Here is a 26,425-nt window from a genome sequence, read left to right as displayed (position 1 = left end):
TTATTTTTCCGCCAGAGCCGAACCGTCAGCCAGAGAAGGGAGTGGAACGCCGACACGCACAAGATAGCCGGGTGAAGACAAAGGCCATTCAAGCTAGCCGATATCTTCTTAAAGAAACCGGATATCGATACCACTTCCCATTAGGAGATCTATTCATTTTTAGAAGAAGCAAACAGGGAGGCCTTTCTATCAACCTGGTCCTTTCAGAACAAAGAACTAGAGCCCGCCAGAGAAGACATCCACTAGGAGGATAATATTGAAACTAGTGGAAAAGCAGCCTGTAAGAAAAGCAGTCTGTGAAATAAACGAATCTCAAGGACAGGCGGACTCGAGGAATCGCGTTTATTAAAACAAGATTGCCGTATCTAAGAGGAAGCAAATGTCCGGAACATTGAGGATGCGAACACACCCTTTATAATTTCAATTGTCATGTGAAAAGGTATATATTGGACAGTGGCAACCACCCAGTGCCCAGACCATAGGAGAGACTAATTACGAAGTCTTGAAAAAGATGGCAGTATATCACTAAATAGCCATCGAAACGCGTCGACGCAGGATAATACACAATCAAGAGAACCTATCTGACCTGGAAGTCTAGAAGATATTGGGCCTAGGTTTAGATTCCGAATAAGCAGGTTCTCAGATGTGTAGCCCTTATGACTAAAAATTGATGTCTTTTTGTTTGTCTCTCCCTCAATGTTATTTCTCAATCTTTTTACAATCTAGTGTAAAAAAAGTTCACTATTGCTTTTTTTAATTGTTTTATTGTATTAAATTGCGTCAATGAATTGTTTTTAAACTGAACTGTAATAGTGTTATTTATGTGTATGTGCTCTGTGACCATGATGTATTGGCTTCATAAGATTTGACAAATGTGTATCTTAGCAATAACACTTGCCTTTAAAAAAAAAAAAAAAAAAATTGTAATTTATTAAGAGATGTGTGGATAGTTTCCGGAACCCATACAGTTCACTGTTTATATAAGACCATATGTGTATGTGTATGAGAATATTAGTGCGCTAGCCAAGGTATAATCTCTGTTATACTGGTTAAAGTATTCCAATCCCCTGGTTCAAAAAGGGGTCCCTCTCAAAACCTTTAACGATTGTCCCAGGCTACCAGCGTGTGACGCCGCAGTGTTTCTCAGGCGGCCGCCATCTCGGGTGAGGCACCGGGGGGAGGGGTCCGCCAGATGTATATGTAACGTCAATTCGTCCCCCTCTAAAAATCCACGCCCCAGTGCACCCACCTTCTCACTGCCTCTCAGATGTCAATGGTCCCAGGACACTGCTCCAGATCAGCTGCTCCGCACCACCCTTCGCCGATCTCACTCTCCCCAGGTCGTGCTGGGCCTCCGGAAAATGCAGCGGTTATGCAGCACCGGGCGCCGATATTTTCAGCTCAGAGTGGGCTCCAGGTGCTCCGCCGTTTGTGGGGCCATGAGCCGGGTGTCAGCTACCAGGGAAAATCAGGATATTTTGCTTTTTGTTTGGGCGGAAGACGGAGCTCGTTCAGCCAGCGTCCTCCATGCCCGGCAGTTGCCACACCCGCCTTGGAGATCCTTCACACGTTGAAAGTAAAGCACACAAAGTTCTTTCTCCTTTCTTTGGCAGTCAGGCAACCACTGCAGGCCAATCTGCAAGCAGCACTTCAGCTTAGGGATAGTCTCTCCTCAGTTTCTTCAGGTTCCTCTCCTCAGCAAAAGCTTCTTCTTGTAGTCCAAAAGTGATCTAATTTCTTGGGATCAGGGTCCCAATATTTATACCCCAAAATCCTTTGTTCTCTGAGGTGGAGCCAGCACAGAGGAGGGAAGGCACAGCCCTGGAGCACTCTGGTGACAGGATTCCTTCTCTTCTTTCAGTGTGCAGGGCAGAGACATCAGACACACCACAGGAGGTGGAGCCAGCATTGTAGAGGGAAGGCCCAGCCCTATTCAGGTCCCAGGTGCAACTCCTCCCTCCCATCTAGATGCAGATGTCTCTATTCACCACTAGGCTGCCCCAGCCTGTCTCCTGGAATCCCCCAGTCCTGTCACTCACAAACTCCAGACAAAGGAATACACAACATAGCAGAGGCAGGCTAGAAAGGTTAGGCAAGAAAATACCTACTTTCTAAAACTGGTATTTTGAAACACAGACTATTAAAACCAACTTCACTAAAAGATGTATTTTATTATTCTGAGTTCAGGCATACTAAACTCGAATTTCTACCATGTCCTCAAGTCAGTTAGGATTATAAAATGTAACAATTCTAACAGCCCATTCTGGCCTATGGAGAACAGGTAGCCTTGCAATAGTGAAAAATGGCTGTAATTCACTATTAGGACATGCCACACACACAAGGGCATGTCCTACCATATACTTACAATGCACCCTGCCCTTGGGCCTACCATAGGGGTTACTGATATGAAAAAAATGGAAGGTTTAGGGACTGGGAAGTGGGTGCACTTGCCCAGTCAGTATGACAGTACCAGACTGCACACAGGCTCTGCAATGGCAGACCTTAGACACATTTTACAAGGCTGCTTCTGTGGGTGGCACAGCCAGTGCTGCAGGCCCACTAGCAGCATTTGGATTACAAGCCCTGGGCACCCCTGGTGCACTAGACTAGGGTCTGAAAAGTAAACCAAATAGCCAAACATGGAACCACTGATTAACATATCAATTTACAATAGGGAGCACTTGCACTGTGGCACTGAACAACAGTGGCACAGTGCCCAAAGCATCTAACACCAGCAAAAACACATGAGGCAACAGCAAAAAATGGAAGGGAGACCGACTCCAATGGTGCCAGGTCCAACACATTTTGTTCCTTCTTTCATTTCATATGCATTACTCTTCTTAATTATCCCTCTATGAGCGCGCACAAATGTATGTGTGCATCCCATCCTAGTGCGCTTGAAGTCCACCAAGGCACTCGGTCAGCTGCCCTTTGCTTCTTTTCTCCGCTGCCTCCTCTTCCCCCACTGCTTGTTAATTAAGACTCTGTCTGTATAGATCTCTCACACAGTCTCCTATTTAAATAATTAAAATATGTATTTCTCTTACAAGCTAATTGGTTAAACTGTCCAATAAATATAAGAAGCATGTGAAACTGTGAAACCACTATGTTGGTAAACAAGTATTTGCATCTAGTTAAATAGATTAGCCAACACAATAGTCTCAATAGCCGGAGGGTGCGGGGTATTCTAAGACAGAAGAGTTCACTATACATATGAAATGCAGCTTTATTTATTCGAATTTGACTTCATGCAGAATTTACATTTTATGTCCTGTTTAATAGTCTTTGGTTTCAACAAAAGCATTAGAGAGAGATTGGGGCAGTGCTTGAGATGCTTGTCCGGCCTATGTCTTGGAAGCCACCCATGGGGATTAAAGGTCAGGGCATATGTTTGGCTTTAGCCTGTGCCCCACTCAAATTTTCCAAACCCAGATCATACATTTGGACTAAATTGTAATGCTTTCTTAGTTCTTAGTACTACTTGTTGTATCCTTAACACGGCATATTTTGTAAACAAATAGGACGTTTTTCTTTGGAGCCTGCCACACCAGGACCGCCATGTGCTAGAGTTACCAAGTACCAAGGCTACCCATTCTTCATGGCAGCGGATGCGTCTTTCTTCTGTCATTCTGTACTTCTGCTTGCTTTAGCTCACTCTTGCAGGTTTCTTTTCCTATCCACTTCATGCCTTTGTCACTATTTTCCTATCTTTATCCTATCTTTATCTTTCTCCTCTTTCCTGCTTTTTCTACATTTCTTTCTTGTTCTGAATCAAAGTGAGATGATATAAAATATGTGAATATGCAGCTACTGGCAAAATGTAAGCACTGCCTCCTAAAAAACTACAATAGTCTTATTTTTCGTGTATACAGTTTTGAAAAGTTTCTCAAGATATGAACTGAAACCAGATTTCACTGCCGAATTTGAGATGAGTGGGGAGTAATACCACTAACACCAGCCCTGTGTTGTTGTGAGCTAAGCCTCCTAGTGGATTGGTGAGAGGTTCCCTGCCCAAGACAAATGCTTTAAAATGCAAAACATTGGGCCCTATTCACATATGTATTTTCAGTTGTAAATGTATGTTTATGGCCAAAAATGCCTAATTCACTCTTTCCCAAGTTCACAAAAGATTCCTGCAATCATAAATGGTCTTAATGTGGCAACCTGCCCTACCACAAGTGCAGAAAATCCACAGTGATAAACCAAATGGGATGTGAAGTGGTTGTTACAAGTGTGATTTGCTCTTTAAATCAACAATCACAAATGTATGTTTGAGAGCATGCATACATTTCGATCTAATCCCATGGCACCCAGAAATGGTTGGAGTGTTATTGCAGCCAGGTGCTGGACTAACTCCCATTCTATAGTGTGACCAAGTAACCAGGAATGGAATAACTTTCACTTTTGCTCGTAGTCTCATGGAAGAGGTTTTGCCAGGGAGAAATGTTTTAATCATAGAGTAAAAGATAGAAATGTAAACAAGCATTGGAAATGCAATAGGGCTCGCATTAGGAAAGTTTGAGCTATTGGTCTTATAAATGAATTTTTTTTATTAATGTGTTATTTTTTTAAATGGCTAAATTAATAGCTTTGTCATTTACAATGCCAATAGTTATAACTTTCGCAAATGTGACACCTATAGCATTTGTAATGCAACATGTTTTGTATTTATGTGACTTAGATGTATTGATATTACAAATAACAATGGCTTTTAATTTTTTTAAATAATTAATACTTAAATAATTTATGTAATTTGTAATGGCAATAGCTTAAACTTTTGTAAATAACTTTTGTGAAGATTATGTTCAGTGTTTTTTATTGTGACGAAAATTCAAGAACAGAAGTGAAATATTAACATCTTTTTGTGATTTGTAATAAAGCATGAAAGCTTGAAAACAGCTTGAAACATTGAAAGAACATATTTGAACCAGTGATGCTGTGGTTGCGCTGAGTGATGCTGTGGTTGCGCTGAGTGATGCTGTGGTTGCGCTGAGTGATGCTGTGGTGGTGCTGAGTGATGCTGTGGTTGCGTTGAGTGATGCTGTGGTTGCGTTGAGTGATGCTGTGGTTGCACTGAGTGGTGTGTGCATCGGTGGAGCTTAGTAGGTGGTTAAACTCTGGATAAGCCACTATAGAGCGTCGCCAGCTATGCGCAAGCGCATCAGCAGGCGAGCCCTAAAAAGTAGTAACCTGAGCGCAAGCACTACAGACATACCTAGTTGAGTTCTGTGACCTACATCTGCTTCTAGTAGTCTCTGGACGGCTTGAACCCAGTTGTTTTGCCAGGGACATTGTTCTATAGCACACTGTTAGAGACAAGCTAGGTATTCTGACATTTTTTAGGAGCGATCAGAGGACGGATGAAGTTGAAAATGGAGCACTGAACCCACTTTGAAAGCCATGGAGAGACTCGAACAGACGTCAGTGCGCAGGGCTGGCGCATATATGGAGCTCCACTCTCTACCTTCAGGAGCAGTATGCAGGCACAGCAGTCACTGTAACCACCTAGTGGCACAAGACCATTGCTGAAGAATTCTCCAGCTCCAGTCTAGCGCCTTGGGATATTCGAACAGTGATGATTCTGCAGTAAGATAGAAGTAGTCTTCAGAATATTACAAAGATGTATGTTTCAATGGCATATGTTTGTTAGAAGAAACCGAGCTGTGTCCATCCTGAAATCATTTGGTGTTACAACCCTTCTCCTGGGTGACTGGATGTTATTGGCTACAAATCAAGTCACACTCTGGCGCTCTGCCTCATTTTATTGCTGAAAGCATTCAGAATACAACAGAACGTATTTTAAAATAAGGAAGACTGCTGAAAACTATAAATGAGTGCAACCGCCCCTCTCTTACGTTTTTTCTATAAATAATATTAAGAAAAGATTCGTTTTGCTATATTTTACGAACTCTGATTGGTTGCATGGCACGAACTAGAAGGATACTTTTCTTATAATGTTTTTAATGAGCAGAGAAGCCTGCATGTGTGGTACCAGCAATGGGTGCAGTGCCGGGCCTCTCTTGTGTAAGCGGCTGCGTGTCCTTCCCCGTCCCTGTGCAAAGCAGCAGTTGTATATCGCTGCTCATGGCTCGGGACACTTTGATTAATCACCCCTCTCACGTCTAAGCATTTGCTGTTGCTCCCGGCGACCACAGTTTGGCCTCAGGAAACTGGAGGGTGTGAGTGCAGGCAGGGTAATTTAAGACCTGCACGGTGCGCACGAGCACTGCAGGAACAGCGTTAGACCCCCTTTAATCTCTGATGCAGCTGTGGCGGGCAGGGAGAAAGAAAGGCTTCGGGGGGGGGAAGAGGAGGATAGACGGACAGCAGGCTCTGACTCTGGGCATGTGAGACTGCTTGACAATCTTGCACTGCACCTCTACCCCTCGCACACAGTGATTGGATATATTGGCTTTTAGGCAAGGCCAAGGACAAGGTCAAAAGGGCCAAAACGTGTGCCAGCGCCTGAAAGGGCAAGAGTTCGATGTGGGATGATGATTGAACCTGCACCGCACACGTGGGATTTCAAAACCTAGGTCACAGCCCGAAAGGCAGCTTTGCTACTGGGAGTCTAAGGCCTCAACGCTAAAATGGCAAAGCAAAATTAATGTTGACAATTGAGGCCAAACTTTGACCTTAAATATGTGAACTGTAATGATGCCTTGCCGGGGTAAGTAAGGCCTGTGTGATTATGGTGCAGGTTTAAAATAGGTCAGTCAAGGTACATACTGCTCAGGAACTCGAAAGCCTTGCAACCCGGAAGAGTGTTACAAGCATTACATGTGCCGTTTGTACAATGCTTTAAAAAAGTAATTTTAACTTCTCACACACAGGCAGGCGGGAGACGGCCCCGGGCTAGAGAGCATCTCGGCATGATGCTCTATCCACTGGGGAGTGGGAGGGGGGAGGAAAGACGCAGGGAGGGAGGAGGGGATGAAATAGAGACTAAAGAGGGTGGACAGAGACGTATGGAGGTAGGGAAGGAAGAACCAGAGCTAAGAAGGGATGAAATAGGGAGAGAATCCGTGGAAAAATTGTAATGGAGAAAGAAGTGAAGGCGAGAGGGATGAAAGCAGCCAGGAGAAAGGAATTAAAGATGGACGGAATATAGCTGAGAGGAAAGGAGGGAGTGGGAAGGCGCAGCGCGGCAGAAACGAGAGACACTGCCTGGCGTGATAAAGCCTTTGATGCAGCAGGGGGCAATTAGGGGAGGAGAATGGCTGGGCTGGCGGCACCAAGCTGACGATTTGATGCTGTGCACGCGCATTTTAACTCATTGCGCTTGCGTAATGAGTTAAAAAGCACATGCACTGCATGGAATCGCCAGTGGAATTATCCAGTGGTTAAACTCTGGATAAGCCACTATAGAGCTTCGCCAGCTATGCGCAAGCGCATCAGCAGGCGAGCCCTAAAAAACGACTCATTTGCACAGTTGATTACATTCCCTATGTGCTAAAATCAACACTGAAGATTTATGGACAGGAAGAATAGGGGTCCATAGGAAATGCAACATGGACATTCCTGGAAAACTTCTTGTGGTGCAGAGTTGCCCATACACTTCTGGAAATGTTTGTGAAGTGAAAAAAAGTACAAACATTTTAAGCTTGAGATGTTATTCACCGTCTATTTTTTTACATTTGTTTTCAGGTATCCGACTCAGTGCCTTTTACAGTCAGTAGTTATAGATTTATTGGGGGCCAAACATCCATCTGTTGCGCCCAAGCAGTTCTGAAGGGGTACTGGTCCAGTATTCCAAGATTTCAGTTTGGCCACCATACCAAAGTGCCTTATTTCTTAGTAGCTGGCCTGCGACAAAAGACATGTCCACCTATCAGAACAAGCATTTGCAATGCAGAAGTTCTTTTATTACTGAAAATTTTAGCTATTGCTGTTGCAAATAATAATGTTTGTTAGATTTTTTGGGGATCAAAAAATATATACCATCAGTAATAAAAGAAAATACACAAAGCAAGAAAAGGGTGCTGTACCACAGGCTGTGACTAGGTGTTCCTCTGGAGTTCTACAAGGACATCAATTAGCCACATAAAGTACTGCATCCTTAATGCAATTATAAAAAGAAATATTGCAGCTTAGCATAACTTTACATTTGTTTTTCTTTCATTACTTCTGCTGCTGCTATGATATTATTTGACAAAAAAAATCCAAAGATCATTAATATTTGCAAAGGCAATAGCTCAAACTTTCACTAATGCAAGACCTATTGCATTGCAAATGCTTGTTTGCAAAGTGTCTAGCTGTAGATTTTGAACCCTAGCTCTGCTGGCACCTAGGAAAAACGAGCAAACCTATACGTTTTTTCAAACTAAACACCAAGGGGAATCCAGGATGGGGTGACTTGACTGCCTCTCACTAGGTTCTGTTACCCAGAATCCCTTGCAAACCTCAAACTTTGTAAAAAAAAAAAACAGATTTTGATCACATTTCTGTGGTGAAAAATTTGGGAATCTGCGTGGATCCACAAATTTTCTACCTCCCAGCATTTCCCCAGGTCTCCTAAAAATGGTACCTCACTCGCGTGGGTGGGTCAAGTACCCGCAACAGGCAAGGGCCCAAAACATATCGAGGAGACATCAAATTGACCTATCACAAAACAACCTGGTTTGGCAAGGGAGGCACATGGGTTTTTGGCCCTGGGCTCGGCGGCCATCTTTGGAAACTACCAAACCCACATAATTCTGAAAACTAGACACCCCGGGGAGTCCAGCGAGGTATGGCCTGCATGGTCCCCCAAAGTTTTCCTACCCAGAATCCCCTGCATAAACACATTTATCAGATAGTTGTGTGTGGAACAAATGTCCTACCCCACAGCGTTCCCCTCAGTCTCCTGAGTAAAATGATAGCGCTATTGTGTGGTTGTCCAATGCAGAATTGGCGAAAACATAATTTAAATAAAATGCAGCGCTTAGAATCCTCGGTGCTATACCCCTAATCCCTATGTTTATGTCTCTTCCCAGCCACAGGCCCTTTCCACATCCACACAAGTGAGGTATCATTTTATTTGGGAGACTGAGGGGAACGCTGTGGGGTAGGACATTTGTGCCGGTACGGTGATTCCACGAAACAATATGTGGAAAAAGTGTTTTTTTCAGCTAAATTTGAGGTTTGCAGGGAATTCTCAGGAGAAAAACATTACAAAATCCACTCAAGACATACCTCACTGGACTCCCCCGGGTGTCTAGTTTTCAGAAATGTGTGGGTTTGGTAGTTTTCCAAGATGGCCACCAAACCCGGGGCCAAATACCCAGATAACCCCCTTGCAAGATCAGTTTGTTTTGTGATAGGTAATTTTGATGTCTCCTCAATACGTTTTGGGCCCTTGCCTGTTGCGGGTTCTTGACCAACCCATGCTAGTGAGGTATCATTTTTATCAGGAGATCTAGGGGAACGCTGGGTGGTAGGAATTTTGTGTCAGCCCGGTAATCCCACAACTTTCCCACACAGAAATGTGAGAAAAATGTGTTTTTCAGCAAAATTTGAGGTTTGCAGGGGATTCTGGGTAGGGAAACGTTGGAGGATCCACACAAGCCATACTTCCCTGGACTCTCCTGGGTCTTTAGTTTTCAGAAATATGTGGGTTTGGTAGGTTTCCCTAGATGGTCGCCAAGCCTGGGACCAAATACTCATGTGACCCCCCTTTACAAAAGGAGATCGTTTTATAATAGGTAATTTTCAAGTCTCCATAATGCGTTTTGGGCCCTTGCCTATCGCGGGTACTTTAACCACCCACACGAGTGAGGTACCATTTTTATCGAGAGGCCTGGGGGAACACTGGGTGGTAGGAAATTTGTGTCAGCCCTGTAATCCCACAACTTTCCCACACAGAAATGTGAGAAAAATGTTTTTTTCAGCAAAATATGAGGTTTGCAGGGGATTCTGAGTAAGGAAACGTTAGGGGATCCATGCAAGCCATACCTCCCTGGGGTCCCCCAGGTCTTTAGTGTTTAGAAACGTGTAGGTTTTCCTAGATGGCCGCCAAGCATGGGACCAATAAATCATGTGACCCCCTTGCAAAAGCAGATTGTTTTGTGATAGGTCATTTTGTTGTCCCCGCAATATGTTTTGGGCCCTTGACTGCCGCTGGTACTTGACCCACATACACAAGTGTGGTACCATTTTTATTAAGAGACCTGGGGGAGCGCTGGGTGGTAGGAAATTTCTGTCAGCCCGGTGATCCTACAACTTTCCCAAATAGAAGTTTGAGAAAATTTTGATTTTTTTCATCAAAATTTGAGGTTTGCAGGGGATTCTGGGTAGGGAAATGTTGGGGGATCCATGCAAGCCATACCTCCCTGGACTCCCCCAGGTCTCTAGTTTTTAGAACTGTGTGGGTTTGGTAGAGTTCCCTAGAGGGCTGCCAAGCCCGGGACCAAAAACTCATGTGACCCCCAAGGGGTGTGGAATTTAATAAAATATCTACTTGGCCATGGGGCAGGATGCTTCATAAATCTACTTGTCCTGTAACAAAATCCACTTGTCCCTTTTATGCCCTGTAATGCAGCAACAAATTATGGAAGCAGTCTCATTATATATAAGAGTACTGAAATAGCCTCCCTAATGATGCCAGGGCTCCTTCCATAATAGGGTTTGAATACTAGCAATTCCCTTATGTTACCACGTTTCCGCAGAACTACATACTGGGGCTGAAGGTAATGGTAAGCAATAGTTCCAGGTTTGGAATGCCCTTTTGAGTCTGTGCAAACCTACTAACTTGCACGTTTAAGGGTTTTCACCAAGTCTTCTCTAATCTTTTCCCATACTGAGAAAGGTTGGAAATTTACTCCTGACAATGGAAGACCTAAAACTTCTTCCGGGATTTGGAAAAAAAGTGGTTGGAGGGAAAGTGAACTTGCAAACACTCAGATTTTCGCATGAGCAAACCTACACCTGGATATTTGATCATGCAGAAATGCAGTTCACAAATATTTTCTAGGAGTACTATTTCGGGGCCTACTTGTGTAAATTCGTGTGAATTCACAAAAGTAGTATATCTGCACCTAATGCAAGCACATGGGTGCACTTTTGAGACTTTAGTTAATAATTGGGCCCCCCTAATTAGGCTTGACATTATATATGACCATTTGTGTTTATTAAAATTCTCTATCTCCATTTCTCTGCTTCACTATGAGTGACTGCATTCTGTTCTTTCACAGGGAGCATATCAACACTGTCGTTCTGTTCAAAAGCAACTACTGTAGCAATGTGTGCTTTTTGAGACCAAAACTAATTTTGCTTTTGCCAGTGTTTGTTATATTGGTGAGGGCCCGGCAGCTCCCACACCAATAGGATTTTACAAAAACCATGGCAAAACAAGTCATGCAGTGACAAAACCAAAAGGCTGACCACCAATTTCAGACCTACTGGCTTTACCAATGCTTATTTATTTTTGTTTCCTATCATCTTATTAAAACTAGTCACACTGATTTTCCATTATGAATATTTTTGGAAAACTTTAGTATACATCAACGAATTTTACTAAATGATGTTGCAAAGAAATGGTACCAACAATTTTACAGTAGTATAGCAAAATGTTTTTGCATTTTTTTGTGAACATTTTATTTTGAAAGCAAAACATCATCAATCTTGCTTTCAAGCTTCTGGAAATATTTGCATCTAAGACAGAGCATTCTGGGAGCAGTATACTATTTGCATCTAAGACAGAGCATTCTGGGAGCAGTATACATAGCCTCATATTGCTAAACATTGAAAACGTGTGTACACGCTTTTTTACTGGAACCACTGTTAGTAGTGCAGTCTGAGCTTACAACATTTAATTACAGCGCTCAACCAAATAATGAAGGGTTTGCATTAATGAACCATAAGTACAAGTTTGAACAGCATTAACACATGGACACAAATATTACCTTAACTGCAGGCAATGCCTTTCCATGATCTATAATGTGTAACTGTAAACTGGCATCCAAAGGGTTTGTGCTGTAGAGTGTTGGGCCTACATGTCCCAAGGACAAAATACACATGAAAACTTGTTTCCCTTGACTCCAAACAATATGTTCCGGGCGTCGGGCTATAGGAATTCCACATCCCTGCACCCCCCCCCCCCCCCCTCTTGCAAAACCAGGTCGTTTACGGACATCTGCGTATTTGGGCCCGGGGTCAGCAGCCATCTAGGGAATCCTACCAAACCCACACATTTTTTTAAACTAGACACCCCGAGGAGTCCAGCGAAGTTTGGCTTGCGTGGACCCACCAACGTTTTCTTACCCAGAATCCCCTGCAAAAATACATTTTTCTCAAATGTCCGGTAAGGTTCTGGAATCTCCATGGATCCACCCTGCGTTTCCCCCTGGTCTCCCGATGAAATTGGTACCTCACTCGTGTGGGTCGGTCAAGTACCTACAACAGACAGTGGCCCAAAACGTATTGAGGAGACATCAAAATAACCTATCACAAAACAGCCTGGTTTTGCAAAGGGGGTCACCTGGGTTTTTGGCCCAGAACTTGGTGGCCATCTTGGGAAACCTGCCAAACCCACACATTTCTGAAAACTAGACACCCGGAGGAGTCCAGCGAGGTAGGGCTTGCCTAGACCCCCCAAAGGTTTCCTACCCAGAATACCATGCAAACCTCAAATTTAGCTGAAAAAACACTTTTTTCTCAACTATTGTGTGGGAAATTTCTGAAATCTGCATGATTCTCCAAATTTCCTATTACCCAGCGTTCCCCCAGGTCTCCCAATACAAATGGTGCATCACTCGTGTGGGTGTGTCAAGTACCCGCGACAGGCAAGAGCCCAAAACGTATTGAAGAGACATCAACATTTTCTATTACAAAACAACCTGGGGTTGCAAGGCGGTTCACCTGGGTTTTTTGCCCCAGGTTTGGTAGCCATCTTGGGAAACTACCAAACCCACACATTTCTGAAAACTACACACCCGGGGGAGTCCAGCGAGGTATGACGTGCGTGGATCCCCACATTTTCCTACCCAGTCCCCTGCAAACCTCCAATTTAGCTGAATAAACCACATTTTCCACATATTTTGGTGTGGACTGACTGTGCTGGCCGAAATGTCTTTCCGATCAGCGTTCCCCTCAGTCTCCAGAGTAAAATCATGCCTCACTTGTATGGGTGGGGAAAGGGTCTGTGACTGTGAAGAGCCAAAAACATAGGGATTAAGGGTATGGCACCGAGAATACTAGGCACTACTGCATTGGACGCCCACACAAGTGAGGGATCATTTTACTCGGGAGACCGACGGGAATGCTGTGGGGTAGGACATTTCTGTTGGCATGATGATTCCACGCAAAAATATGTGAAAAATGTGTTTTTTCAGCTAAATTTGAGGTCTACGGGGGATTCTGGGTAGGGAAACGTTGGGGGACCAACGCAAGCCATATCTCGCTGGACTAGGATGTCTAGTTTTCAGAAATGCGTGGCTTTGGTAGTTTCCCAAGATGGCCGCCGAGCCCGGGCGATAAAACCAGGTGACCCTTGCAAAACCACGTTGTTTTGTGATAGGTAATTTTGATGTCTCCGCAATATGTTTTGGGCCCTTGCCTGTCGCGGGTACTTGACCCACGCACGCGACTGGGGTACTCTTTTCATCAGGAGCCCTGGGGAACGCTGGGTGGTAGGAAATTTGTGGATCCACTCAGATTTCAGAACTTTCCATCATAGAAATATGAGGAAAATGTGTTGTGTTTAACAGTTTGAGGTTTGCAAGGGATTCTGGGTAAGAGAACCTGGTGAGAGCCAGACAAGTCACCCCATCCTGGATTCCACTGGGTGTCTAGTTTTCAAATATATATAGGTTTGCTAGGTTTCCCTAGGTGCCGGAAGAGAGACGTTTCAAAATCTACAGCTAGGAACTTTGCCAAAAAAAAGGGTCAGTTTCACAGTAAAAATGTGGTGGCAACTTTGCGTTTTGGCCTGTTTCTTGTTGCGGGCACTAGGCCTACCCACACAAGTGAGATACTATTTTTATTAAAAGACTTTGGGGAATGCAGGGTGGGAGAAATGTTATGGATCCACAGAGATTCCAGAACTTTCCATCACAGAAATGTGAGAAAATGTGTTCTTTTTTTTTACAAGCTGTGAGGTTAGCAAGGGATTCGGGGTAACAGAACCTGGTGAGAGCCAGACAAGTCACCCCATCCTGGATTTCCCTGGGTGTCTAGTTTTCAAAAATGTATAGGTTTGCTAAGTTTCCCTTGGTGCCGGCAGAGCTAGGGTTCAAAATCTACAGCTAGGCACGTTGCAAAAAAAGGGTCCCTTTTCACTGTAAAAATGTAGTGTGTCCGCGTTGCGTTTTGGGCCGTTTCCGGTACCGGGCACTAGACCTATCCACACAAGTGAGGTACTGTTTTTCTCAGAAGACTTTGGGGAATGCGGGGTGGGTGGAATTTTGTGGTACCACACAGATTCCAGAACTTTCCACCTCAGAAATGTGAGGAAAATTAGTTTTTTAACTAAATTTGAGGTTTGCAAGGGATTCTAGGTAAGAGAACCTGGTGAGAGCCAGACAAGTCACCCCATCCTGGATTCCCCTTGTTGTCTAGTTTTAAAAAAATTTACAGGTTTGCTAGGTTTACCTATGTGCCGGCAGAGCTAGGGTTCAAAATCTCTGAATGCCAGAAACCGGTCCTCGGAAGCTTGTTCCCGGTCCAGGGAAGGCATGGCTTGACAGTTCGGGCTGGACTGTTCCCATGAGGCACAGGGTCAGACTGATTTGCATATGGCCATGTCTGAACTGGGGTGGGGTGGAGTGCAAAAACAATGGATTTGGGCCCAGATCTCTGTACTGGGGTGAATGTATGACATTGTTCTGCATTCTGTCCATCAACTGTGGTTTTTGCATTTGTGAGAAAGAGGGCATAAACCTTCAGTAGTACTCCAGAATCCCAAGAAAGGCTCTTAGATTTTTTTTGGAAAGGGGAAACTCTAATTTGGCTATGGCAGCTACCTTTTCTTCTTGGGGTTTAATGTAACCTTCTTCTTATAAATACCCAAGGTATTTTACTGATCTTCTGGCTAGATGGCTTTTAGCAGGATTTGGGGTTAACCCTCCGGTCTTTAGGGCCTGTATAACTTGGTTGAGGTGTGCCATGTGTTCTTCCCATGAGTTACTGTAGATGATGATATCATCAAGATATGCAGCTGCGAAGTCACTACAAGGTCTAAGCACGTGATTCATTAACCGATGAAAAGTGGCCGGAGCCCCATGTAAACCAAAGGGCAACACCAAAAAGTGGTACAGGCCCCCAGGAGTAGAAAATGCTGTATTCTCTCTATCTTGTTCTCGGAGGGGAGCCTGCCAATAGCCCTTGCATAAATCTAAGGTACTGATATACTGTGCTCTGCCCAATTTCTCCACAATTTCATCGACCCTAGGTATAGGGTATGCATCATTTCGTGAGATCTTTTTGACCTCGCGGAAATCGATGCAAAAGCGAATCGATCCGTTGGGCTTAGGCACGATGACTATTGGGGAGTTCCATTTGCTATGCGAGGGTTCTATGATCCCCATGTAGAGCATTTGTTGTACTTCCTTCTCTATGGTATGCACGTAATCGTACCTTTTTCCCGGGAACGGTATGTATCTCATGCAGTATCAGGGTGGTTCTCCCTAGATTCTTGGAGAATACGTCTTGCAGAGGAGATAATCTAGTACAGAGGTCTTGCCTGAGGTCCCTGAGTAGGTCGCTGTCTATGCTCTGGTGGAACAGGGGAGTAGCTGCCTCGGCTAAAGATACAAAGGTGGGTTTAGGAACTAGCACTTCTTTATTATATTCACATGATAAATCTTGGTGTTTCTCCTATTCTGGGGGTCGAGCTCTAGGCGGTACGACAGGTGTTATCTTCTCTGCTACGCGGAAGGGACCTTGCCACTGACCTATTAGTTTGTGGTCTGAGCTTGGTATCATAAGCAGGACCATATCGTCTACTTTGAAGACCCTTTCAGCAGCTTTTTTGTCATACTGTTTTTTCTGATTTTCTTGGGCTTTTTCCAAATGGGTTTTCACTATGCTTCTGATCTGGGCTAAATGTGTTTTTAGGCTCCAAAGGTATTCTGGGAGAGGTTTGGCCCAGTTACTCTCTTCTTCCCATTCCTATCTGGCCATATCCAGGAGAGTATGGGGTTGCCTTCCGTAAAGTAGTTCAAAAGGTGAATACCCCGTACTCTTCTGCTGTTGACACCTTATAGCGAAAAGCGCTAGGGGCAACATATCCTCCCATTTGCGAGATTCTAACTCTAGGAGCTTTTTCAGGGTGATTTTAAGGGTGGCATTATACCTCTCAACAAGGCCAACCGTTCGCGGATGGTAAGCTGCTGTTCGGATTTGTTTTATCTTGAGTTATTGGCATACCTGTCTCATCACCTTAGACGAAGGGTGTTACCTGGTCTGTGATTAATTTTTTGAGAAACCCCACTCTAGAGAAAAAAGAGATCATAGTTTTGGCTATTTGGGTCGTATTGGGTTGGCGCAAGGCGATGGCTTCTGGGAAACGTGTGGCATAGTCAACAATGACTAATACATAGCGACACCCAGTGCAAGAGGGCAACAAGGGACCTATTAGGTCCATCCCAACTCAGGAAAAGGGTTCTTCAATAACAGGAAGAGGTCGTAGGGGAGCTGGGGGTTGTTTGTACCTGCTGTTTTTCTGGCATATGGGACACTCCTGAAAGTATTTTCTAACTTGATGGTATATCCCTGGACAATAGAATTGGGCAAGTATAACACTCTCTGTTTTATCTCCTACAAAGTGGCCCCCTAAAAGGTGACTATGTGCTAGAAATAAAACTTTTTCCCTGAATGCTTGTGGAACTAACAACTGTAGTTTTTGATCTTTTCCCCCCTTCCGGTATAACAACCCTTTTACCTTTAAAAACTGGGGACCTACGTTTTGGGGATCTTCGTTTTTTACCGCCTTGTTCCAGGCTTCTCTTAGTGTGGGATCTTCTCCTTGAGCCATTTGGAACTGCTGATCATGTTCCCAGAGACAGCTATCAGTAGTCTGGGTTAAAGCTACATGACTCCAGTCTCATTTTTCCTTCCTTTTCTGGTTTTTACTTTTCTTTTGTTTGGAGGGTGGCCACTCTTGATCTGTGACGAATGCAAATGGAGCTGTTTCTCTCCATTCATCTTCATTAGTCTGGGTTTCTATCAAGGATGTCCTCCAGATAAGGATAATCTCTCCCAAGGATAAAGGGTTTGGGTAGTTTAGGGATAAGTCCCACATCAAGTTTCATGGGTTCAATCTCTGGATCATGCTGTACTGTGACTTTTGTGGTAGGGTACTGATCTCCGTGTACACATATAATGTTTACAGACCCTTGGGTATCAGGCACACCCCTTGGAAGGTTTTGTGGCTGCATAACGGTCTGTAGACAACCAGTATCTATTGGGGCATCTCTGGGTTCTCCGTTAACAGATACCTGTCGATGGAAGGGAAGAGCATGGCTAAAACCTCTGGCTATCTCTACAGCATTTTCTAAGGTGAGGTGGGTGTGTTGCCTGACCCATTTCTGTATGGGAGGGTGTAGGGAAGTCAAGTATTGCTCTAGATATACTTTCCCCATGATTTCCTCTTTGGTTGCAGTTACTGGCTGTAGCCACCGATCTGCCAAATCTCTTACTCTATAGTATAATGCTTTTGGAGTTTATTGGGGTCCTTCTCTGATCTTTCGGAACCTGATCCTGTATGTTTCTGTGTCGATTCCCATGCATTCCAAAATACTCCACTTTACGTCCTCATAAGGAGTGAGGCCTAAGGGATTGGTTGCTTGGTAAGCTGATTGGACGTCTCCTGATAGTAATGGGCCTAAGTACTGTCCCCACTTGTCCTGAGGCCACCCTGCTGCCCTGGCCATTCGCTCAAAATTTGCGAAGTAGAAGTCTGGGTCCTCCCCGTCAACATACTCTTGCATTACCACTGAGGGAAGGCTGGTATGTGGTCTTGATTGGCCTAGCGTCTCTGCTAGTTTGCCTATTACGGTTTCCTGGGCTGTGCTTTGTTCGGTAAGGGTTCGGTGTAGCTTTTCGCGGTCCTCCTCTGCTACAGCTAGGAATTTTTCCATGATTTTTCCTAACTGTTCCTGATTATCCACCATTTTCTTCATAACAGCCTCCATTTCCCCCGATCCCACTTCTGACACCACCTGTGGGAGGGATGGGCGGAAATAGAAGCTAGGAGGCTTTACTAGTTTGTCAATTGTGAGGTTTATTAAAGAAAATCAGGATGGATGTGATGTTTTTCTTCTGACGGGTTTTAGGGTCCTTGGGATGGTACACACAGAGCCGCCTTCTTCCTTCAGGTAGCTTGGTTTGTCCCTCGTCTGCCGACCCCAGGATGCTCGAAGAAAGGAAAAGGGGACGCTAAGTACTCTGATTTCAGGCTCTTTGGACTAAGCTGGAAGCCCTTCACCACACCCGGTGCATTAACCTAGGGTCTCAGAAGTAAGGAAGGTTCACTGAACATCTGAACTCCCTTTTTAAATGGATACAATGGTAGATGTCATTATGAGGCTCTAGTGACCCTGGTTATTCTAAGTCGAGTGGGGTTGAGTAAGGGTATTGGGGAAGGAGTGCTCAGGGACTTGTGCAGACAGAGCTAAGCAGGAACAATGTGAGGAACGCTATGTACAATGCCTGGTTTACCCTTCCTCCCACCTCCCACGAATTCCCTCCCGCTTCCCTGTATTTCCCAGCTGTGCCCCGTGTGCGGAGTCACTCACCGTCCAAGCCGTAACTATTCGGAGTTACGGCGGCTGTTGCGCCCTCCTGGGGGGGAGAGAGATGGGATCCACCAGTCTTTGGACCACTCCTCGGCGTCTCCGACCTCTTCAGTGGGCTTCTCCTTGGCGGCGTCTCGGCTCTCCTCCGGATCGGTCTTCTCGGGTCCGTGCAGCTCCTCTCAGCATCTTTTTCCAGGCTCCGTGACGTCCCCGCGCTATACGTCAGGATCCTCCTTTTCTCCTCGCCCAACCTGCAGTGATTGGTTCCTTCTGTAGGTCCCGCCTCCTGCTTCCTGAAACAGAGAGGACCAGGACCAAGAGGTATCCTGGTTGTTGACTGGTGGGTCCCTGGCCCATCTGATTCCCTCTGTCTGTATAGGTAAGGGTTCTGTCCTCACTGAGTCCCCTCCGTGTCCACTCTGACAGACGCACAGTGAAGTATTGCAAAGGAGAGTGGCATGGAGTGCCGTGGTATAAAGTAGAGTGGCCTAGAATAGTGTGATGTGAAGTGCAGTGGTATTTTGCTTTGCACTTCAGATAATAGAAAATACCGCCCTCCCACGCGGAGGCTCAAACACAAAAAAGCAATATAAAATACAAAATACCACCTGGAAAGGGATTTCACTTTTTTAAAAGGAAATACATCAAACTTTAAGGCATGGAGTTTTGTTTATGCAATACTCTCTAACAATAGGGCTTTCCGAGATATCAAATGAACAACATTCAAATGTTTATAGAGATATATATGTACATACGCAATGCATGGAATATCCATGAAATGCGAGCAGATAATAAAATGAAAAGCAAGCAGATAATTATATGGAATGAAACACAAGCAGATTATGCTGGACGTCTGCTGCAAATCAGAAAGATATATACAGTAAATATATCAGATGATTACAAACACTGAAGACTTGGATGTGCACACAGACACTCCCACATCACAATAAAAACTCCTCAGATGATTACAACCAATGGAGACTTGGATGTGCACACAAACTCACTCACACTTCAGAAAGTCAGTACTCAAAAACAAAACACTTCACCGATAGTTCGCTCGAAATCCTTGCCAACTCAAGCTGGAGGAGCCCTTTGAGAGCCAGGCAGGATTCTCAATAGAGACCCAAGTTCTCTTGTGACGACACATCTGCCCCACAAGCGAGATGCCGTCTAGTTGCCAAGATCCCCCGCCTTTAATACCTTTCCTCAATCTGAAGCGAAGGTTCCAGAAACCTTGTCTCCTTACTTCGGGTCCGAAAAACCAAGCTGACCGTACTGGTCTGTGTCACGGTCAAGACAGAAGCTGGACAGGCCTCTGTATTTTGACTCAGAGACAGAGCTGTACATTCCACACATTTCTCTGGCAACAACAATCTCTGCTCTGAAAGGCACCAAGCACACTTCCCACACATTATCCCAATGAAGCTTACAAAAGCTTCCATCCAGCAGAAAAAACAACCTTGAACGTGAAAAGCCTAAACAACTTGAGTAATTTGGGGGCCTGCCTGTGTGCGCAAAAGCTCAAGCTAGCTGACGGAATTCAAGATGATACGAGGGCATGTCAAAGCCAATAGTAGGAACTTCATAATGCTTCCCAATGTACGACACAATTGCACATTTATGCACCACTTCCCATAGCATCACACACTTCATCTCCCAATGTACAACATAATGCACATTTGAGCACCAGTGCGTATAACACTGCACTCCGAGACCAAGAAGTACATTCCACACCTCTCTCTCATGCTTTCAAATACACATCCCACTCGTTCCGTTCCTGGCAAGGCTGTTCTACTCTGTGAAAGCTCTCCCACTTTAAAACTACAAGATTACATGAAAGACATCTTCAAGGAAACGTGCACATGCAGGGAAAAATATGTTGTTCATTCAGGCTAGGGTAAAATAAAACACCAACAGTTAATTAAAACAATGGTAGTCAAAGGTAATTACGTGGTTTCAAAACACAGGAGTGCCTCTAGCACTGCAAGTGGTGAAGAGTGCAGTGGGGTGGAGTGCATTTACACAGAGTGGAGAGGTGTAGAGTGCATTTGTGTAGAGTGCAGTACAGTGGTGCAGAGTGAAGGGCAGTGGCATAGAGTAGAGTGACGCAGAATAGAGTGGCTCAGAGTTCAGTGGCAGAGAGTGCAGTATTGCAGAGTAGAGTAGCAGTGTGTGTTGTGGTGTAGAATAGAGCAGAGTGCGTAGAGAGCTGTGGCATAGAGTACAGTGGTGCAGAGTACAATCAAGTGGAGTGCAGTAACGTAGAGTGTCATCGCGTGTAGTGGCTTAGAATACACTATAGTATATTGTTGCAGAGTTGAATATAGTCACTCAGAGTGTGATGGTGCAGAATAAATTGTCGTAGAGTGCATTCGTTTTAAGTAAAAATGGTGTAGAGTGCATTGGCGTGGAGAGCAGTGGTGTAGAGTGCAGTTGTTAGAGTAAAGTGCAGTGCCGTAGCATAGAGTCAAGTGGCCCAGACTGGAGTGATGCAGCATACATTGCAGTGGCCCAGAGTGGAATGGGGCAGAGGCGATTGTTTCAGAGTGGACTGAAGTGGCATAGAGTAGAGTTGTGCAGGGAAGAGTGGCCTTCAGTGCAGTGGGGCAGAGTACATTAGAGTGACATAGAGTGGATTGGCATAGAGTGCACTGACGTACAGGGGAGTTGTACTGAATAGAGTGCATTGGTGCAGAGTGTAGTGTTACAGAGTAGAGTGGCATAGAGTGGAGTGGACTAGACAGGAGTGGTGTAGAGTGCAGTTGCGAAGTATGCACTGGTGCATTGTAGAGTGCCGTAGAGTACAGTAGAGTGGAGGTGTGCAGAGTAGAGGGCAGTGATGCAATGTGGGGTAGATTGGAGTGACTTAGTGTGGAGTTCTGCACAATAGAGTGCAGTGGCATTGAATTGTGCAGAGTAGAGTGGAGTGTGGTAAAGTGGAGTATGCATGGTGTAGTATCGCTGTGCCATTGCAGACAACACACATCTTCAATTGACCATTACATTCGCACAGACATCCAGTTTTATTGATAAAAGTATACAGCCTAGAAACGATAATGTGTGGAAATGTCATCACCTAGTGTATTGATTTGTTTTGCTCATATTAAGTTATTTGTTTCCACCACACTTCGAATTACCAAACAATTTGCTTCATTTGTGCTTTTCTATTTCTGATATATTCTGAAACATCTGCAGTTAATTTACAGATATAAACGTTTTATTGCTTGCTAAAAATAATTATTTCATACAGACTTCTGTTCAGCACACCACCCCAGTAGCCAGCATGATTGTCACACAAATCCTCTCACTTTGAAATCAGAGCAACAAAAGTAAACACCAAGCTCCCTCAAACTGAGCTTGGCATTTGACCTCTGACTTTGAATGCACAGCAAACGTGAAAAGATGAAAACAAGATTTAAAGGTCTGTTTACAGAAATAAACCACTGGCAGAAGAATAATGGAAATCGGAATTGGGCAATGGAAGGAATGAACAGAAGCGGGACAGCTTAAAACAAATAAAGTCAGCAAATAGAAACCTGAAAATGTAAGTTACAAACCACAAAGCCAATGGTAAACAATGGGCAGAGTACATGCCAAGGGAAGCTTTCCGAATATCCCTAAGATGCCATTAGTAAACCAGACAGCTGCTCTTTCTGGGAGGTTTTGACCTAATGATTGGTGCTGTATGCAACCATTTGTTGAGCATGCGATCATTGTGTGGCCCTGTCTCACCCTCACTTAACTGTTCATGTTCAAACAACTTTGTAGACACTGCTTTGAAATGTAATGCCACTTTCCTAGGTGTAGAATGCTGTTTCTTTTCTTTAGAGTTCTGCACTACATTGTTTCTCTGAGAGTGCATGTTCCCAAGGCCTCACCTATTGGGACCACAAAGTTTTCTCAAGGGAATCCAAGGGCGCAACACACATTGGGATAAAAGAGGTTTAGCTCCACTTTCAACCTCCGTGGGGTGGGCTGTCAGGCTGAAAGTCAGCCTCACATGAAGTGTTCCTCTGGCACACTCAAGTCTATTAAAGCTGGAAGAGACTATATTTATTTTGTCTTTGCTTTCTGTTCCCCTTACTGCCCCACTCTTGTCCTGGGCATTCTTTTTGCAAGGATATGCAAGAAACAACAGGATGGATGAAAGAGAAACAATCTGCAGGGTTATCCCTCAGGATCTGGATCCTGCTGCAAACACAGCACTAAGACCACATTCATAGCCGCCACTGAAGACATCCGCGCCCTCTTCGACCAAGGTCACACAGCAGCCCTCATCCTCCTGGACATTTCAGCAGCCTTCAACACCATCTCCCCCCGCACACTAGCCTCTTGGCTCCACAATGCTGGCATCCAAGGATTAGCCTTAGACTGGATTCGATCTTTCCTCTCAGGCAGAATACAAAGAATAAGACTCCCACCCTTCCTCTCCGAACCAACAGAGATCAGATACGGAGTACCCCAAGGATCCTCCCTCAGCCCCACACTCTTCAACGTCTACATGGGCCCCCCACAACCAACATCAGAAACCACAGACTCAACATAGTCTCATATGCCAACAACACCCAGCTCATCTTCTCCCACACCAAGGAATCCTACATCACCAACCGCAATTTCCAAGAAGGGATGAAAGATGGCACTACCTGGATGAGCAACAGCTGCCTGAAGCTTAGTACAGAGAAAACAAGTCCTCATCTTTTGCTCCACCCCTCCGCAGGGGAAGACACCTGGTGCCCCCTGCCCCCAGAAACCCACCCACCCCAACGTACCATGCATGCAACCTCTGCATCATACTCGACTATTTACTCACCAAGAACTGCCAGATCAACACAGTGTCCTCCACACGCTTAAAGACTCTCCGTGTCCTCCACACGCTTAAAGACTCTCCGCATACTATACTACTTATACTACCCTCTATGATAATTGCTTCCCAATTGTCTACTGCTCAACCCAACGGTTTTGATGCTCCGGAGAAGAATGTAGCGGGAAAAGCTACAAAGTCAATCCAAGTGGCGATGCACCTCAGGCTGATGGGTGAGCAGGTTGGTCCCAGTCTCCTCTTGATTCTCAGAGGCTTTCAAGCTGAATTTTCTCTAAGTCCTCAGTTTTGGAAATAGCCATCTGGGCACCTTTAGCACCACAACCCAGGGTCCATGAGTGGATGGAGACCTCTTAGGGATTCAGGATTCCCTCAGGTTGGTTAAAGGTGTGGGTTTAAGATGGTGGAAGTCTGTTATGTCCCTGTGACTCTGAATAGTAGGCCAGCAAGCTAGCCCTTGGAGTCACTTCTGGCAGTCCTTGGTGCATGTGAAGATGCAGGGCTCAACAGCAGGGCCGGCCTCCAAGTGTTCAAGGCAGGCTCCAGGCACCAGCGCAGTCCTTCCTGTGTCTGGCCGGAGATCCTCAGGAACAGTACCCTCCCATTGGCCCACCTTGTGGCAGTTTTAACTCTGGTTACAAAATAACATTAACAGAGTGGCCAGCCGGGGAAAGGGAATTAGGATAAGTACACCGGTGGGGAGATCTGAAACACAAAAGGCAAGCAACAGGAATGCAGGAGTAATTCAAGACTAAAGCAATACTTTCCTCACAGTGATATATCAAAAGGAAACATTTTGGCATATAATTCAATGGTTACATCAATTCTTATGCTTTTTCTTGTCAGAAATATGCCATCAACAAGTAGTGAAGTATCATTCATTTTTTTTTTTTAAATATATTTTTATTGCAGGAATCAGTAAAAAGTTACAAAGTGGACCAGCATTATAAGTTCAATCGAAAATAATAGAACACATTCCCTCCCCTCTCAGTAAGACATCCCGTTACACGGCCATTCAGCCCACAACCCGAGGGTCGGGCGGCGAGTACCAGTGAGGGCCCGCTAGGGGGGCAAGGCCGGTCCGGATGATCTATAATCCGTCATCTGCTTTTCTAAACCATCCTACAAAAAAGGGAAGCAAAAGGAAAACCCCCCCAAAACTCTATGAACTAAGCAGAACCCTCCCCAACCCCGCCATCAGTGTATGGTAAGAGATGTAGAAGGGATCATGGGAGAGTCTCCCGGGAACTCTACAGACATAGAAAGTATAACTGTCTATCGGGACTCGGGACGAGCTGCATCCTCACTTTCAGAGTCGCTGGAAGCGCAATAATCCCTGAGGGCCTGCACTAATGTCTCCCATTCTAGCGCTGCCTCCTGCGCCTTCTCGTTGTGTTGCCTCCTAGCTAGCTGGTATCGCAGCGAAAGTGAAGTATCATTCATCAATAAAGAATTGTATATCAACCATAGTTGCTTGAATGCCTTTGTTGGTTGCGCATTCAAACTCCATTAAAAAAGCGATGTCCCATTTATCACTTAGACCATCAAAAGGACTCCTAACTCAAAACAAAATGACATAAAGTAATACTGAGAGGTAAAAGACTCTTGTCACTCAAAAAATATAAGACTTATACTACCCTCTATGATAATTGCTTCCCAATTGTCTACTGCTCAACCCATAATCCTCTACTCAAGCGCCTGTAATCACGCTACAAGATACAGTTTGATGAGTGCAAAATCTAAGTAACTCAGAAAGCAAGTTGCTTGTCCAATAAGCCTCCCCGACACAAGAACGTGCTGCTGATGTTTTACCAGTCCGCCAAACACCGAAAAGCTCTGCACAAAAAAATGATTCGAGCTGTGCACACTCGCTAGGGTTTTCTGAAGTGTGGTGTCTTTTAGGGAGCACACCAAATATCATGGATCTTTTCACGATACTCGCCCACGAAAACTGAAACGCCAGCTCTCACTCTTATAGAAACATCAGAATAGTAGATGCTCACTCCAGAGTTTTGCCGTCTCTATATACTGTCTGATAATGTTTGCTAATAGGATGCCATGTTACGAGATTAAAAATACTCCTTAGCCTTTTATCCACAGTGGCGTCCATCTTACACTGGAGCCTATATCTGGTAACATAAATGTTTCCTTCCTTTAATACGCTTCTAGAAGGTGAAAGAAGTTTCTGGAAAAGTTTTCTGAAGTACATGGAATCTCCTGCCTCCTTGGCCCTGGCTCCAAGCTGTCTGCAGTGACAATGCAGGGTCATCAAGCCTATTGCGATGTGAGACAGGACACAGTCTATTCAGGCGCAAGTGGGGCTGTGCTCAGATCTTCACCCCTCCCCCAACCTTGTCAGTAATGGTCCATTGAGAAACAGATAATCCCACTATTGTGTGTCTGCCTGGGAGGCATTCACAAAGACTACTTGTCAGCTATACCCAGTCATGTGACCCAGGACAGGCTGCAGGCACTAAGGGCGGGAAAATGGCAACTTTCTAAAAGTGGCATTTTCAAAATTCTGACAAAAAACTGACTTTACCATTAAAGATGGTTTTTCGTTACAATTACATAGGTACCAAACATAAAATATCTACCTCCTCTCACTTAGGAAATACAGCTTATTAAATGTAATAAGGCATCCACAGTGTTAGCCTATTGGAGGGGTAGGCCTCACACTAGTGAAAAACACATTTGGGAGTTTTTCACTACCAGGACATGTAAAACATAAAAGTACATGCCCTACCTCTTGATTACACAGCAGCTTCCCTATGAGCTACCTAGGTCCTACCTTAGGGGTGAGTTGTATGTAATTGAAAGGGTTTAAAGCTTGGCATTGCTTTAACTGCCAAGTCGACATACCAGTGGGACACTGTATTCAGATTGCAATGGC

This window comes from Lissotriton vulgaris, chromosome 6 (assembly GCF_964263255.1).
Source record: "Lissotriton vulgaris chromosome 6, aLisVul1.2, whole genome shotgun sequence".
NCBI lineage: Eukaryota > Metazoa > Chordata > Amphibia > Caudata > Salamandridae > Lissotriton > Lissotriton vulgaris.
This window is presented reverse-complemented; position numbering follows the sequence as displayed.